At 37.3% G+C, this 18,593-nt stretch overlaps 1 protein-coding gene across 8 annotated transcripts in view; it reads right to left on the bottom strand.

Annotated features, from left to right (window-relative positions):
- Positions 1-18,593, bottom strand: part of LOC105145981 (uncharacterized) — a 282,127-nt gene that overhangs the window by 46,129 nt on the left and 217,405 nt on the right. The window lies entirely within an intron of this gene.

Here is an 18,593-nt window from a genome sequence, read left to right as displayed (position 1 = left end):
CAATAGAAATAAAATCTACGATATATATATCGTTATGTCACCGCATTCTGTTTTTTTATTAAACAAATCCATCCACTGAAAGCGTGTTTTGAAAGAAGCTTTTGAATGGCAACACCAAAAAATTTTAAAAGCATATTTTTAAATGATTTTCATATGTACAGGTGATTTATATGCAAAAATTACACAGAAAGAACGATATTTTACTAAAGTATCTAAAAATTTAATTAGATTTTATGATCTAAAAATAATTTTGTTAAACCATCAAAATAATTTTGTAAATACCAAGCAACCAGTTTGCATCCTGCATAATTATTTTGATGATGATAAAAAAAATATTATTTTCAGATTTGTATCTAGCTAAAATTTTATTTCGACAAAATCTTCCTGCGTATATAATTCAATTTAATGAAAAAAAAAAAAAAAAAAAATTATTGTGAAAAATCAGCGAATCGTTAATCTAATATCAAGATGAGATTTATAATTTCGATATATTTCACATATACAAACAGAGTTTCCATTTCATATAATTATAAAAGAGCGGATTTTATTCAACGCGTAATAACTTCGATTTGTTTCAAACGCGGTATTCGACGTTGTGCTTACGCCCGCTGTCATTCCTCATCGCGGTGACTGTATTTACGTTGATTTCCGCTCTGGAAAAAGGTATAAATCATCGCGGGTCGCCCTATTTGAATACCGCGTAAATTTACAAACCAAATATCGAAGTAATTTCTGTCGCGACGGCGCTCGCGAATTTTGTCGTCGCGCTCGTCGTCGCAACCGACACGATTTCGTCGATTATCGTCCTTTTCAAAATACACCACTAAAGCGGATTAATATCGTTACAACCTCGAGGCTGTCCCGGTGCGCATAGTAACACAGATGCACCGGTGGCAGAGTGGCGATAGTAGCCGGAAACTATATCGAACTGACAGTCGGGAACAAAGGTAAACTTCGACTTAAGCTGCCAAGAGGAGAAGGGGAGGAAAAGGTACCGAGGGATGGAAAGGGGTGAACTCGGAAAAGGGGTAGAATGGGAAACAGTGGAGAAGCTGCGCGAGAGAAGGTAAGTTGCGGACCCGAGCTAAGTAAGCAAGGTGCCAACTAGTAAGGACACAAGACAAGCTCCGAAAGTTTTAAGTAGCTACGCGATACTACTCGTTGGACTTCTCTCTTCCTTCCTTCTTCTCTCTCTCTCTCTCTCTCTCTCTCTCTCTCTCTCTCTCTCTCTCTCCCACTTATACTAGCGACGTCATTATTGCACTGCGTTTGTCTTTTCGTTCACGCGCGCGTGTCCCGATTTCTCTCACCTTTTAGGAACTGGTTCAGTAACGACAGCGATTCATCGATAGAGAAAAATCAATTTCGGACTAAAGTTGTCGGGAGTTCCGGCCAACTCTTAATGGATTTTAAATCGTCGACGCGATCTCCATCATTGCGGAAACGCATAAACGGTCCGCGCAAACTCGCGCCGACCATGAACTGAAAGTTACCAAGTTTGTTTGCACGTTTCGACGCAAGCTCGCGTCTCCGAAAATGGTTTGGATCGCGAACGTCGTCGTCTTGCGATCGTATTCCACAATGCGAGAGAGAGAGAGAGAGAGAGAGAGAGAGAGACTGCAGCAAGCAGACTGAAGCAGCCTGGAAACGCGGTCGGTTCGTAGTTAAATGCGGACGCCTTTGTCTAAGGAGCGGAACGCTTTTGTCAATAGAAATCGTCTCGCTTCAAGCTCTTGCGTGAGCGTTTCTCTAACGACTCTGCTCGTGGACTTCTCTCATGCGACGATCGACCTTCGTTTCCCATAATTATAAATTTCGCTTCGCCATCTTACCCGCGTTGAAGACGTAATTTGTCGCGTACGTAATTCGTCTTCACTGCTTTCTCTCCAAACATCCAAACGTGTTCGAACCTGCTGCTCCATTCGCTCTCAACTTTCTCATTCTTTCAAAAGTTACTTTCCCATTAACTATCTTATCGTCGTCGTTGACATAGTAATAATTTATTCAATTTTTAACCCTAGAATGCTATCGTATGTAAATTTTACAAGATTTTTGTAAGATCATTGAGTGCTATGTCTTTATTTTCTAATAGCAGGGTTGTCACAAATTTTTCATCCTAAAATTCTATAACTTTTTCTTGATTTCCAGGCAAAATTTCATGATTTTCTCTAACTTTCAATAATATTTTGAAATTTTTTGTATTTTTGTCTTGATTTGGAAATCGTTATAAATATTTTATTAAAAGATCAATTTAACGTAACAATGTAAATTATTATTATTAATGTTACTGATACTGTTTGCATTTTTAACTTCTTTAAAGCTAAGACTTTTAATTTTCCAGAGAATTTTATAAAAACTTCCCTATATCCTGATTTACTTGACCGTTTTTAATTCCCCTGACAATTTCTCTAATTTCCAGTTTTGCCGCAAGTTTTGTTGAATAGTTATCATGAAATCCAATCTATCATGCTAAAAGCTAGAACAAACGAAGACAAGCTTTTAAAAGTTCAGTCCATTATATGCATATCAATTTAATCCTCTTCGTGAGCAATATAACAGAGAACGTGTTAAGTGATTTCAATTTTTAAACAGTTTTGTGAAATTTCCACTTATTGAGAATGGCAGAATAATAATTCTCAACAAGATAATATAAGGATAACAGATAAATTGTATATTTCACTGATCTCACAGATTCGATTTACCGAAAGTTTGCAATGTGGCTTGAACTTCGGTATTGTAAACGATAACGTTTAAACGTTTTAACCAGACGTTCGATTAACTGACACGCGCTCACTTTAAAAATTACACTTTCACGGAATTATCTGCATAGGCACCTGAGCCATTATTCACTTTATTCCTTGTCCGAACTCTTACTCAAAAGCTTCTTATTCTAAAGCTTCTTTCTTTCTTCTACCAATTCATTCTGGTTCATTGCTATTTGCGCCCTCGAGCTAAAGGAATTCGCATTATTTCTAGAATAAATGTATTTAGACCTTTAATCGATATATGACTTTGCATGCTTTATTCCTTATAATTTTATTATTATATATATTTTATCGATGATTGTTATGAGAAGACATTGAAGTTATGATATTCCATATTATTTTTAAATTGGATTTGATAGCATACTCACATTCTTTCTTCTTTTTTAAATTAATAATTAGACTATTTTATATAAAGATCTAGATTATACAAATATATTTTGTCATTAAAAGTGAAAGTTAACTAATTGCAATTTTTAACACTTTTTCTTCAAAAATTAAATATTTGATCATCCACATGTTTAGCGTTTAACATCAAATATTTAAAAAATTCTGACTCATGGATTCTCCTTGTTGCGTATAAATCACGATGTTAACGACGGCACAAGTATGTGTTTGCTATAAACCATCTTGATTTCTTCACTCGATCGGTCGCCTCTCTTGTTCCCAGTTGAACGTTTTTATTTAATCGTTAAACGAAATGGTTTACGTTAAGTCGAGTATTCGCATTTTAACGAGAGAACCACCGTTAAAATCATCCTGCCTCAACCCTCTATAATTCTGATGCTTCATCGCTTGATGAACTTCACACTAATAACGCGGAATGAGACGAGACGAAATGTGAGAGATCGTTTCTCGTTTTTCGTCATTTCTGCATCGTCTCTCGTTTATGTCGTTGCTGTATATAAACTTACTACGATCTTCCCAATACGCGTGAGTTATTAATCACGTGAATTATTAACGCAAGAAATATATCTCTGGAGAATAAATAACGATTTTAAATATGATATCGATCTCGTATACCACGAAATCCGCGGATAAGAGAGAATTTTGGTAGGAGATTAATAATTCGTCTGATGCCGCCGTTATCCTGTATATACGACTACTTCAATATGTTAATGTGTAACGTTGATTTCTGCTCTCGCGTATAGAACTTTTATTTCTTTTGCATAAATATCCCCGCATCTCTGTGCGTAATCCATACGTCGAATCGTGTTCTGTGTTTGTATTTTAATCCGATCGCTACCCTGCACATTGACGTCGAACATTTCAGAATGCAAATTCGTAATCTTCTGTTTTCACATGTTGACATCTTGCGTAAACACCTGGTACAGCGTAATCCATATATTCCATTCGGTTTCGCTCGTATCGGATTATTGCGAGCCACTGATATTACAGAGCGTCATAATAACCAGTTTTTATTTCGTCATTTTGTGAAGAACAGAAACGCACGGGGGTAAAAGAGAGAAGGAATGATTCTCTATAGTCTCGTTCAAACTTAATACATAAATTTTTTTACCTGAAAAGAAGAAGGATAAATACTCGAGAAAAATGTTTTGGAATAATTCTGAATGCAGTTTCACAAAACTACATAGTTACCCAAATAATATAAAGTCCAAAATCAGAACATAAGATGTCTTTTAGACAACTTGTAAGACGTTTTATGTCCACAATTTTTGTTTTCTGGATACCTAAGAAATATTTAGTATTACATAACGTTTATTATATAATCGTTTGGAAACATTTACTGAATATTTAAGAAAGATAAAATAATTTTTGATTATACACGGAGAAAATTTTATATTTAAAATTATTATAATGTGATAGTAGCTGCGGACTATCATGTAAATTATTAAGTTTAAATGCTACAGCTATTTTTTTAAAAACAATAATGCAACGTAATTTTTACAATTTTTCATAGTAAATATTTTTTATTACAAAATCAAAACTTGTCGAATAAAAGTTAGTAAAGATAAGTAAAAAATATATATCTAGCAAATTTTGTTTGCGTACCATAGGAAAAATTAACTGTTTTTATATTAGAATATGGCTTAAGCACTGGTTTAACAAAATAATTACTTTAATTATGTGATAAAAATTAGTATTATCATAGTAAAAGTTTTGTCGGAATCATATTGTGATGGTCCATCGAAAATACACGACATAGTAAAGTGTAATTTAAAATTGTGTTAAAACTTAATATAAAATTTTCTCCGTGTATGAACTTAACAATTAATTAGCATTATGTCATTAAATATTTGATAGCCATTATCAAACTTTTTGTTTCGATGTATGTGCACTCAATAAATAATAAACTAACTTTAAATCAATATATTGTCCTGAGTTAAATTATTCTATTATTTTAGTTAAATTAACCATATATTGAATAGGAACAATAACGACCTATAGAAATGATTAAAAATAATTCAAATTGGGTATAATTTGATATTATGAATTTAACGGTATAAAAACATGTAACGAGAGGGTTATTTCGCAGAGGATGTAGTATCGAGATGCAAATTGCCGATCACAGGGCAACGATACTATTTACATTGTCTAATAGCTGGATAGCGTGCGAAGGGCGTGCGCTACCTTCAGTTTTACCCTTCCTTTCTGCCTCTCTCTTTCGAACAACGTCTGACACGGTCTCGCTCGCCTAAACCCGTTTCCCGGAGCATGGTTTATTGATTTCTCTAGTGCGTAAATACATGGCACGGTACTTCGCTAACGACGCCCACGAGAGAGCATTGCGACGCAAACGCGTACGACCGTGTCGTCGAAAGCAACGTTTTCATAAATTATCGTTCGGTCGTAGCATTCCCCGTCGAGAGAGAGACAGACAGACAGACAGACAGACAGAGAGAGAGAGAGAGAGAGAGAGAGAGAGAGAGAGAGAGAGAGAGAGAGAGAGAGTGCGGTAAAGTTTTTGGCCATGCCGTTACGATCATTATCCGCAAATTGTCCGCAGAGGTGGAAAATCAGACCAGAAACGGATCGCAAACGAGACCGCGAAGAGAATCTGCAAACAATTTAAAACCACTGCGCGATTTCGAAAATTAGGTGCTCAACATCGCTGTTAAATTCGTTTGAATTCACATCTATTCCTTCCATCATTTATATAATTATAAATTAATATATAAATATGTAAAGAATTGATCTATAACTAATATAATATAAATTTTTCTATGCAATTTATACATCTCTCGTTTTAGCAATTATATTGTATACCGTAGCTCTTTCTCAGTTAAATAAATATATGACAACGGCTCGTGAGATTAAATTGGTTCGCGATTTTACATAATGAAATACATCGTGTCGCGTGCGTTCAATATTCAACGCCTTGCAAAACAGGGTAAAATTAGTAACACAAAGATAATGGCTATGTTGTATGGAGCGTTGTAGACCTGCGCAAGTGCGTAAAATACCGAGAAGATACTTCGTGGTAAGGTTTGTTACACAAAGCTGCGTGAAAATGAGCCGTCCACGAAACAAAAGCAATCTGTCCATACATTATCACATCGTGGTATCTGCAATGAGATCTTTTAAATGGGTTATACCCAGCGTTAACCGGGGGGTACCATGTAATTTTCACGCAATACATTATCTAGTGGTTATATTATCTCCCGTCCTTGCGCCGATAATTCTCGTCGCATGCGGCGATGCGCCTCCCGCGATGACTATGGTTCGATGAACGTGATTAAATCTGCTTATCGTAAACATAATTAAATCATATTTACTTATATTATGATTAAACTGCACGTGTCCCTTCTACAAATTCAATTTTCGGAAAATAGTACGTTAATTTACGATCGTAAAGCCGCTTACCGTTTGGCAAACCTAATTCGTTAGATTGCTACTTCTCTGCAGTAAATGTGCCTTTTAATTTATTAATAGATACAAGCGCGAAACTGACACTCGCAGTTTTTAACGTCAGGAAGTATTACCGTGCTAAACGTAACGCGATGCTGCGCTTTAAACAAATCTTATGCGAGTGCTCGTATTTCTGTCAGATCCAACGAGCACGTTCACACGCGAAAACAACACTGTTTTGAACAATCACGCGGAAGTACGCAAATTTATTGTGCAAGGCGGATTACGAACATTGACGGGGTGACCCGGTTTGCGCTACACGCGGCGTCACATACCACTTAAATGTCTATATACACGCATACCACACACACTTGCCGTTCGGGGGAGAGCTAAAGCCTGTGAGCTTAAACTTAGGTGCCAACCAATCACGGTCGCCGAACTGACATAAAGCCAAGGATTTGAGCTCGAATTAAATTTTAAGCGAGAACGTAGCCCACAGCATCACGCATCGTGACGGGTTATCTGCGCTGATAACACGAGTGGCGCGATTCGACGTTGCGAGAGAATAAATGATGTCGAAGAAAACTCCCATCCAGATCATTCATTAATATTAAACAAGGGCATATTCGAAAAGAACGGTTTTTGCTGAAGTATTTCAAAATTTAACTAGACACACACACACGCGCGCGCGCGCGCGCACGCAGATCTGAAAATAATTTTATTGAACTATAAAATAATTATGTAAAAAATTAAAGCATAAGCTGAAAAATTTTAACATTTTAGCAAACAGCAAGTGTCCTACATATTTATTTTGATAGTCCATTGAAGTTATCGTCAGATCTGTATTCACACACAAAAAAATATCATTTTACGTCTAAGAAAATTATTACTCTGTTTATTTATTACGTTATCGTTTATTTATTTTTATGTAATAATTATCTTTAACAAAAAAATATTTTCTTGATAGCAATTTTAAAGTATATATACTTATTACAAATTTTAGAAAAAAAATATCATATCTACAATTGAAAAGAATTTATTTTCTATCGAGGAATATTACGAAATTTTATCGAAAAAACGACCTTTTTCAAATTTATTTTAATTTAATAATCTTAATGAAAGTATTAAATTTGTATATATGTAGTAGAATTCAGAATGTATTTTAAATAAATTTAACGTTGATGAACTTATAATAGATTTACGGATATCTATGAACTTCTGAAATATTTGAAAGTACATAATTAATATTTGAATACAACATATATTTCTCTCTGTATACCTAAATCGTTTTCGTGTAATAACAAGGATTATATTCTTAAATCTGAAAAATATTAATAATATCAAAATGTGGCAGTTAAATACTTTTTTCATTTTACTTCGTTCCGTTATAAATATATAATTTTTGTCTGAAATATAAATAACGTTTTATATCTCGTACTTTCTTCCTCTCTCTCTCTCTCTCTCTCTCTCTCTCTCTCCCTCTCTCGCTCGCTTTCCGGCTCTATTTGTCTATAGACTATGTGCATCTTGAAATGAATATCGAGCATCGCAAAGCAAGCCAGCGTTTATTGTAATGACAATCGATAAAATTCTACGAGGCAACATTAAGCTTAGACTTCCCTCATTGCGATTGGAGCGTGAACTTGCGCGAAGAAATAATGAAGTAACAAAATCCCGAATCTACAACTTGCACGGCGACTTCGTCGCGCCGTTTCCTGTCGGGAAAAGCGGAAACTTTTTCACGGGAGCTTACGACATTACGACGAGAAAGTTTCAACATCTACGAGGAGTTCTCAGACAGAGAATGTGGATCACGTAGATCAAAGGCATACAATGTAGGATACTCTCGATGTATGGCGGAGAAACACTTTCGGAAATTGATGCGCTTATTCTCTGTGAAAAAGCGAGTTTATTCTGGTTTTTATACCGCAACGATTTCAGTAGTTCATACATTAAAATGCAGACGCAAATATGAATTTCAGAATTTTATTTAAAATATCGTAACCTCCCAATAAAGTAAAATTTTAGAACTGTAACACCGCTAAAAATTGAGCATAACAAATTAACAATCCATCTAATGATATACTACTTCGCAATATTACTTTTGCTGCGGTATCATAAAAATATTTAAAAATATACCTATCATAAATTTAATTAAAATTAAGCTCGCTGTGTATACGTAATGAAACGCAACGGAAATCGCAAGTCATTTCACATCGTGCGATTTTCTTTTGAAAAATTTCTAACACCTTTATTTAATAAAAGAGACAAAAGGGTGATCCAGTAATATTTTAATCATTATGATGCGGGATTTGTTTAGAAGAGGGTAGTAGAGACATGTGCGGTTTTTGTGTAAACGCACCTGAATTCGAAATCACGTACACGTTAAGCTCGCGAGAGCTTAGTGACAAAACAAATTCGCGCTTTCAGTCCTGTATATTATCTGGCGTGTTTGCTAAAACGTGAATTTATTCATGTCCGGACGAGATTAAAAAAGGAGTTTCCCCGCTTTCTTGTTTCCGCCGTAAATTATGCAATTGTGTACCTCGTCGTTTCCGCGTCTGCGAGATGCGGAATTTGTTTTTTTTTTTTTTTTTTTTTTAACGCAGGAAGGAACTATAACTTTTTAAAGCAGGTATAAACGATTACGCGAGCAATACATTTCTGCGCGAGCACGACCGCCATTTATTAAACGCGGCCGGACGAACGGTCGCGTTTCGTATATAATGCTCTCGCGTTTTTCGCTAAAACATAAATTTTCCCGTGTATAGGCTCGCCCCTTCTCATCGGGCAAATAAAAGCCCGCCGAACATAAAGAACGGTTCTGGCTGGTTCCCACTGGCCGACATTCCCATCCGCATGTAATATAATTTAGGAACGAATATTTTTAGAAGAGAGAGACGGCAAAAAGCATTAACAGGTACACGCGTTTCCACTCGTGTACACGTCAAGTGTCAATGTAAATTTATCACGTAGTTTCCGCAGAATCATTTCTACAGATTTCGTAAGTAAAAGGATCCTAATTTTGATATATTTCCAACATAGTTCTTCAATTCTCGTTTTTTAATTTATAGGAAAAAAAATTGTTACATCAATTTTCTTGTAAATTTGATGTCTATTGATTTTATTGATTCTATTTTTGTCTATTTTCAATATTATAAATTTTCCTACTTTTTCTTTCTCTACTTTCGCCGAAAGTAGAGAAGTAATAGTAATATATAGCGGTAAGGAATGCAAATACGGCGATTACTGCTGCATATGAGATTGGATCGACTAAATGGATTCTCGTAATATGTGGTAGAGGCAAAGTTAAAAAGTCATTCGAGCCATGGCGGTACTAATTTCTCCCGACGCAGAGTCAATAAGGGGAGCAGGATGCATGTCCTACAGTGCATAGCATTCGATGCATCGGAAAATACACGGCGACGCGTAGTCTGGGTCGACCGTCTGGGTTGACCGAATGCCTGGCGACCTCGTTCGGCAAGATATCACTGAATCATGAGTGCCAGGCTCGAATCGAATGTCGTTACGCGCGTTCGTAGCGATATCCGGTATGTGTACGCGGCTCGACTCCGGTCCACGGTTCGGATAGAATAGAATAGCAAAAAAAAAAGTATAACGAGGAAAAAAGAAAGAGAGAAAGCGAGAGAAAGCTGGGAGAGAGAAACAGGGATAGATAGAGATAGAAAGAGAGGCGGAGTGGAAGAGGGAAGAGATGTAGGTTTAGTATCACGGTTGCCGTGCGGGCACAATTTGGAAACCCGATATCTCAGCCGCGGACGCGGTTGTAACGTCGAAAACCTATTACGTTACAAAGCCGCGTCGTATGCGAAACCGAAATAATTCACGCGCGAGTCGATGCGATGGTCACCAAACCGAATGCGCAGCCCGGCAGACTGTTATGTACCTTCGCGCGACGCTCGCTAGCTATTATTTCGAGTATCATTGATCGATCGATGAAATACCTATCGATATTCCGTGGAACGAAAAGTTGCGGTAAATGCGTGGCGATTCTCGCGAGAAACTATTGTCTTTATCGCATGGAGATCGTGTCCAATCCATCCTCTTGTGCTCGTATGGAGAAAAAGATGGAAAATCTAGATGAAGTTGCCAAATAGAGTGAATATATTAATTAGATGTAATAAAGATAAATAATTTCATCAAAGATAAAAGCATCAACCCATAAATGTCAATTAATTTTTAAAAATACATATAAATGATGATGAATAGATGATTTGCTATTTCTGCATCATTTCATTCAATAAATTTTCATACAGAAGTTATTTCCAATTAACTGATTTTCGAAATCCTCGGGATATATATATAAACCAATATTAAATACTATTTATATTTCAATTTGCATATGAAATCTACAGCAGAGCTTTCGGTCAAGTATCAAAAATATATTTATTTCTCATCTCTCTTTAAATGTTGTTATTTCTGACAAATGGAACGCCACCCAAGGATCGAGAGGTAATTAAAAAATAATTTGTTAAAGCTCAGTAAATAATGCTGGATAATATTTTTAATAAGAGATCCTTTTATTTTGATAAGCAAATAGCAAAAAAGTATCAGTCGAATGTGTAATACAGAAAGAATTAATATCTCTCTCATATTAATTATTTACTTCACGTCTTCAGTCAGAAGTATTCCTACCAGTTGTTGTAATCGTATTGTGGCTCTTATAATTCAAACGAATGACTGATCTCTTGCATATTTGATCGTACTTCTTCAGAATACTTGTAGAACGGGAACAAAGCGAGCGTGGCATGCGCGCAAAAGAGAACAGGGGAAAGAGGCAGGCTGGAAATCCGAGGATGTTACAACCAGCCGCAGGCATCGATGTAACGTCGAAAACCTATCATGTTACAAAGGCACGGGTGTACGCGGAATCGAAATAATTCACATAGTTTTGTTTTGGCGAGCACGCAAATACGCAATACGCCCGATTCGACGTTTCTACGCGACCACGAAAGGGATAGAGATACAGGGGAGAATGAACACGATAGAAGGATGGGCGGAAAGAGAAATTTGTTATTCTGAAGCATTCTTTGTAAAAACAAAAATGAGTCGGTAATACTAGTACCAATTTTGAAACGCGAGATGCGGACGCAAATTACTGTACCGTGCAATGCATTCGGCAAAATTTTCGCCGCGGTAAGTACTTGTGCTACTGCGAAAGTAAGTGATTTAATATGACGAATGTATGTAATATAAGCGAGAGGTCAGTGTAGAATAATGTTGAACGAAAAAGCCTGCAATAAACAGGTACATTTTCAACGTATTTGCAGTAAAATCGCTCGTTTTTGGTGCGAATATTACTTAAATCATCCTATGTATCGCATTTATCCAGGTAAATTCGAAAAAATGCGGATTCTTCTTCGGCGAGTTACTGCCGGGCGTTATAAAGTTCACGGAAAAAAAAGAATCTATTAACGAGGTAGAGCCGAGCTCCCGATGGGATCACAATTAAAAAGCTTCCGCTTCCCATCCGACCCGCCGCCCTGTTCGAGGACTAATTTCGCCGCGAGTTTTATTATATCCTCTCTCTCTCTCTCTCTCTCTCTCTCTCTCTCTCTCTCTTTCTCTTCCTCCATCCTGGTGCAACTCATTACGGACCTTATGCCTACACGCGCACAAATTGCGAAAAAGTTCCGCTCGGAAGAAGCGCGTGGTGGAGTAACGATGTCGGGCATTAGTGAATGGAAACGCTTTTTTTTCGCAGAGAATCGATCTGCCAATTCGTCGTCCCTGTGTTTTCCCCATGTCTGGCAGATATTTAACTACCGTTCAAAATTTTCTATTGGATCTCAAACATCGATGTTTAACATGAACGTTATATATTGTCATAGTGTGCAAATAGCTGCGAGAGAAATTCTGGTATTAATCTGAACGCACATTTTAACAGGAGTCTTTTTTTTTTTATTGTACGCACATGTCAACCCTCTTTAATAAAGCCTGCTATATAATAAACGTGTAATAAAGCCTGCTGTAATAAAGTACACAGGTTTTTCAGCTAATCTTTATTCATATAATTTTTTATGTTCTGCTAGAATCTGTAATTTGACACATGTTTTTCTCTTTCGAAATATATTTTTTAATACTTTGACTGCCAAGCTTGATTCAGCATTAATAAATCAAGTATATTATCCTAACATTTATTATTATTACTTTAATGTCTTATTATTTTTTTAACGTTTCAATATATATTTATATCGTTTCTTTAATATCTCAAATATTTAGTAAAATCATTCACAATCAGATAAATATTACCGTTATTCACAAATGAATGATGAGACCTTGCGAATTTTACGCGTCACCTAAAAATGGATGACATCGCAGTTAATTATCAAATCGATTATTTATCGCGTATATATCGGAGATATTTAAATTAGAAAAGTTTCGATTAGAAAACCAACGAACAATTACAGTGCACGTTACATGCACGTAACTACGTCTATTGATGCATTATTTATTTGGATTCGACCAGCAGAGAAGATGCACACGTAGCGAACACAAGTGCCTCTCGGTATCCTGAGAGACATCCCTAAGGAGCTTTACTCTCATACTGTATTACCGCAAGATTCATGATGCGTTCTATGAACCAGGCCGGTGTAAACGTCGCGAGAGACGGTTAGCCTACGAGAGAGATAGAATATACTGCTTTCTCGAGGGATGATGTTCTTCAGATGTGAGAAGCGGAGATACGGGCAGAAATTCAAGATTATCGTCACACAGGTTGCAACGCAATTCCTCGTAGAAAATATTGAAGGGCTCTTTGAAGGTCTGAAGAACATTCTGCGAAGAATGGTTATCAGATCCTTTTAGAAGTTACTTCCTTCCAATATACATGAGAACTTGTTACTCTCGGAAATCGAATTATAATCGACAGTGAGTCACTGTTAATTAGGTATCAAATAACTTTATGATCTTCTTATGAAATACATTTTCTATGTCTCTTTCAAGCATCTCTCACAAACGAAACACGTTTGTGTGGTCGCGATGTCTTGCAGTTTATTTTCCGTAAGAAGCTTCAAGATGTCGGCACGGCTTCGACGTAAACACTAACCGCAGATATTAAGATGTATGAAATGGGTTCGCTTAAATAAAGGAATCAGTGTCTCTTGATATAAATCTCTAGCATCCGAATGGCATCCTTTACGATTCTACAAACGAATAAATATTTTGCTCGTGCTTTGTATTTTATAAATACTTAGAAAATAATATAAATTATATCTAATAAATTATAAATAGCTTAGAAAACAATTTTTTTTAAATAAAGATAAAATTAATTAATAAAATACCAATATAGGAACAGAGAATTATAATGTATAATTATTCGATTGTTATTATGTTCGGATTTTTTTCGTACGTTACTTGACCCGTTGTAATTCATTTATCGTGCGCAACAAGCAAACGAAAAAACGTCGAACCGGAAGTTCCCGGAAGATCCATTCAGAAACGTAGAGAGAACGTAAGGTTTTTTCCACGCTTTCCTCCTTCTCCGGTACGATTCCTCAGTTATTTGCTGCTAGAAAAAGGGAAGATACGGAGAAGCGGGATAAGGGGAGTGAAACGTTCGAGACTAATGGAGAAGGTTCGAAAGCAGGAAAATAAGCAGCCAGGATGCTCGCGGCGAGATGCTTTTGCATTGAAATGTCCGAAGCTCCACGTTTTCCTGCTATTTCTGCCTTTTCTTGCGAGAAGCTCGGTAAAATGGACACTGAGAGATACGAAGCGGCGTCTACAAAACGCCTTTCAACGGCGAAAACGTTTCGCGCAAGCGCCTCTATCGTCGCCGATAATTATCGCACCGATTACGCGTTTATCGATCTCGATGGCGCGGATCGATGTTCAAGGGAGAATCAATAAAACGTTTCTCCCTTGAAAAACGACAGTGCCTTCTGTCATCGCAAATAATCGTTGCGCCGCGTCTCACGTTGACGCGTAAGCTCTTCACGCGAAGTGTTGCATTATGCAGGAAAAAACGTTAAGCAACAAAAAGGAAACGCTCGTACCGCGAGATAAACCGCGTCCGGAAAATCGGATATTCCCTTTCCTGTCTCGTTTGCCCAATACGAGACGTTGCGGGATTGACGTTGAAGGATACGAAAGCTTTGATAACGGCTCTGGGAATATCTTCCCGACGCTAAATATTCAAGACGCGTGAACGCCGCACAATCGCGCAGCGTGGAATTAATTTCGAAGCTTCTGAATTTACGTTTGACGTTTCCCGCCGGCTGAAGAAATTCCGCCGGCGGACGAAAAGGGAAACCTTGTAGCGTCTGATAAGCCGTAGATGGAAAATCGCGCGGTACTCCCGCCATCGTCCCCACCGTGTTTTCCTCCCCCGCAAAAAAATTCGCCGGCGGACTGACGTTAACGGATGTAAGAGCTCCGGTGGACGGGCCACGGCTGCGAAATTGTTGGCCGTTTTGTAGAATTAGCTTCATGGCTTTTACTTCCCGTCAGGATGCGTCTCCTTGTTTTTCTTTGTTTCGCGCGATATTGCGTTGCTGCGAAAACGACTCCGACGTGACGTGATGCGTAGAGATCGTCCATTCAAAAATCGCAAATTCATAAAAAAAAATGAAAATGGAAAGACGCATTAAACTGATTTTAAACTGGTACCGATAAAATGATACTGATAAAAATATTAATAAATCAAATATAGAATTCTTGGCTTATAAATATAGCGCACAAAATGTCATATATCATTTAACTGTCTCATTAAAACTATACTTGTGGAGTATCGATTTTTTTTAACCGTGTTAAAAAAAAAACAATTCTGGACTTTATAAAAATTCTGTTAGGTGCAGAATTAAGCTGATCAAAATTTTTTGCAGCTCATCATGTTTGAGTTTTCTACACAAATATTTTGATGAATTAACAAAATTATTTTTAAAATTGTATCTATAGCTAAATTTTTAGATCTTTCAGCAAAATCGTTCTTTTCATGTAATCAAACACAAGAGCTTTCAAGATTATGAGATAAAATGACGCTCATATTGAATGTTATTCATTAGAAACAATTTTCCAGGTTTTAGTAATTAAATTTATATCAGTCCTGTACCAATTTTGTTAAAAATAAATATGTCAAATATATACATATAAAGCAAACGATACAACATTTCGTCCGCCACTCTGCATTTCGCAAATTGATTGTACGAACTTTTACCTCCGTTCAATTCCGAGATGATGCCACACCTAATAAAATTTTCACAACACACATAGAATTTCCGTTCACACACAGTTAAAAAAACCGATACTCCCCAAGTATAGTTTTAATGAGATAATTAAATCGTACAACATATATCACAGAGCGCCACTCTATGAATATTTTTCGCTCCTTTCGGAATCACAAGATTTTTCATAGATGAACTGATAATATTAGACATGTTAAATCAGCACAGAGATGATGCGGCAGCTTGTATCGATTATCGAAATATCGTTCTTCGAAACGAGCGAAAGGTTCTATTCTCTCTCGACGCAGTTATCGCGTACGGTCAATATCGAACCCGCGGGACGTCGCGTTACGTACTTTTCATGCCAATACGCGCAGTAAAGAAAAAGGGAAGAGAAAAAAAACCGGGCGAAAATGACAGTGCGAGAAGAACGAGCGGTGCGAGCGAGCGAGCGAGCGAGCAGATATTTTCCCCGCGCTCGCCGCAGGCTGTTGATTTAGCCGGTCTATTTTCCCTCCTCTCTCGGTCGTGCGCCGATTCCATCCTTCTCGCTCGGATTCTTTCCCTTTGTCCTTCTTCTTTTTGCAAACCCGATTTCGCCTCGGGCGATCTGTTTCAGGTAATACACACGCGTTTCCCTCCCTCGATCCCACGCATTGCGTTGTCGCCTAGAGCGTCCACGTGCGTGCGTGTGCAGAGTGAATATGTGTTATGCATTTCGTTGCATTGAACAATTGTCCGCCCGTCCCGCGGCTAATATCCTTTTCGGTTCAATTATTTCATTAACCGTGTCTTCGCCTCAAAGTAGCCTGCCCAGCCGTCCCCATCTCTGCGTTCGACAGCTTCTCTGTTAGACGCGGGATTATTATCGTCGACAAGGAGGCAATTTTTCACTTCCACGCTTAATCAATGACGAATCCGTTTCGAAGACAGATCGCCTTTCGGCTGCGAGCTAGATCGGTTCGGTTAGAACCGCTTTATCAATGCACGAAGCAAATTTGCCGGAACTTTCCACGGTGAAATTAAAAAGTGAGAAAACGCGGGTAAACGAGAAGTGCATTTAATTTGTCTAATGAGCTGCGTCGATAAAAGATCTTTCATGCGCAGGTGAGAACGATAGCTTTTCTCGGAATAATGAAACGACGGGAGAATCGAGCACGTGCAGCATTTGCAATACTCGAACGTATATTTTATTTTTTAGTTGCACGAGGGGTTGGCGCGTAGGGAATTTGAGAAGAACTGGTTTTAATGGACTCTATGAATTTTATATATTATGAAAAAACGAAAATGAAAAACAATACGGTATGCTTTTCAGTTTTCCCCGGCGATTTTCAGCTTTTCGTGATTATCATCTGCAAAAATAGAATAATCCTTCTCGCGCATAAAAAGATACATACGTTGCGTACAACTTAATGTTTAACCGTGTAAAAATTAAAGCCCGGAATTTCAGAATTCGTGGAGCATCCGGAATAAAGATATGTACACCTACGATATATAACATAATCAGTTCAGCACAAAAATCACCGTAACTGTTTGGTGGTTTCTGACCTAATCGAATCAACTTATGTTGTGTGCCTACTATATTTACGTCGAGAGAGAGAGAGAGAGAGAGAGAGAGAGAGAGAGATTCTTGTATTTACTCCTGTGTCGGAAACAATTATAATAACCTTTGTGCTTAGATCCTCATTCAACTAAAAATACTTGAATAAGAGATTGGCTACCGTTTAGACAACTTTTAATTGATCTGCCATATGCAGGATAGTGTTTAGAATAAAATAAGATGCATAAAATAGAGACTATAATATATTTGATGCTACAAATGCATTCTTTGATTGATGAATTGGTAAAATTCTTTCTTCCCATTGATTAAGCAAAAGTTTCGAAACATTTATGGATCGAATCAAAATGAAATAATAATAATAAAAATAAAAATAGTAATACTTAGCTTTATTCACGTGCAAAATATAAAATTATAAACGTGAAACGCAGATGTAAATTACAATTAGTATTTCAAAAAGTAAGATATCAGCAATAACGTTATTTAGCCTAGATTTTATTATAATTAAGTAATAGGTGGCATAAAATAAATAATTGAGAAATTACAATTACGAATAATAACACAGTCATAATGACATATACATAATAATGACATAGTAGAAATTTCGCACATACAAAATAATTATTAAATGCGATGCATGGATATTTCATTTTAGCCATATCCAATATATGCTGCCAATATTGAAAATCTATAATATACGTAAACTATAAATGTTTAATATTAACAATGTATATCGGAATACAATCACTATCTCATTTTATCTTATACGCACTGTCTTAAATATGGCAGACGATGGTCAATCTTTTACTTGAGATTCTCTACACTCCTCGTACCACCTTTCTATTAGCAATTGCGCGAAATCAAACGAACGCGCCTCGTTCATTTTCTCCGAAGACAATATTTATTCGCGCTAATTGAATGCGTCATCAATATTTACCCTGGCGCGCGCATTAGGTAACGCATATATATCCGTATATCCAACAATCGTATCCTACCCCGCCACGCCACTCGAAAGTGTATTAAACAGCTCGCACTGGTCGCGCGCGTATCGATAATACGCCGTCGCTTACAATTGCCGCATTATTTAACGCTTTCGTTCGGCCGTTTAATGCAATTTCAGGAGCGTATGCGTAGTCACGATCGGCCAGAACCCGCCCGTCTGCCGGATCCGATCAACGCGCACGCACGTGCACACACGCAGCGCGATACGACACGGCGGGGAGGAGAGGGGGAGGAGGAGGGAAGGGGCAGGGGATGCAGTGTGCACGCAGCAACCCT

This window comes from Acromyrmex echinatior, chromosome 1 (genome assembly GCF_024713525.1).
Source record: "Acromyrmex echinatior isolate Ae372 chromosome 1, ASM2471352v2, whole genome shotgun sequence".
Lineage (NCBI taxonomy): Eukaryota > Metazoa > Arthropoda > Insecta > Hymenoptera > Formicidae > Acromyrmex > Acromyrmex echinatior.
This window is presented reverse-complemented; position numbering and strand designations above follow the sequence as displayed.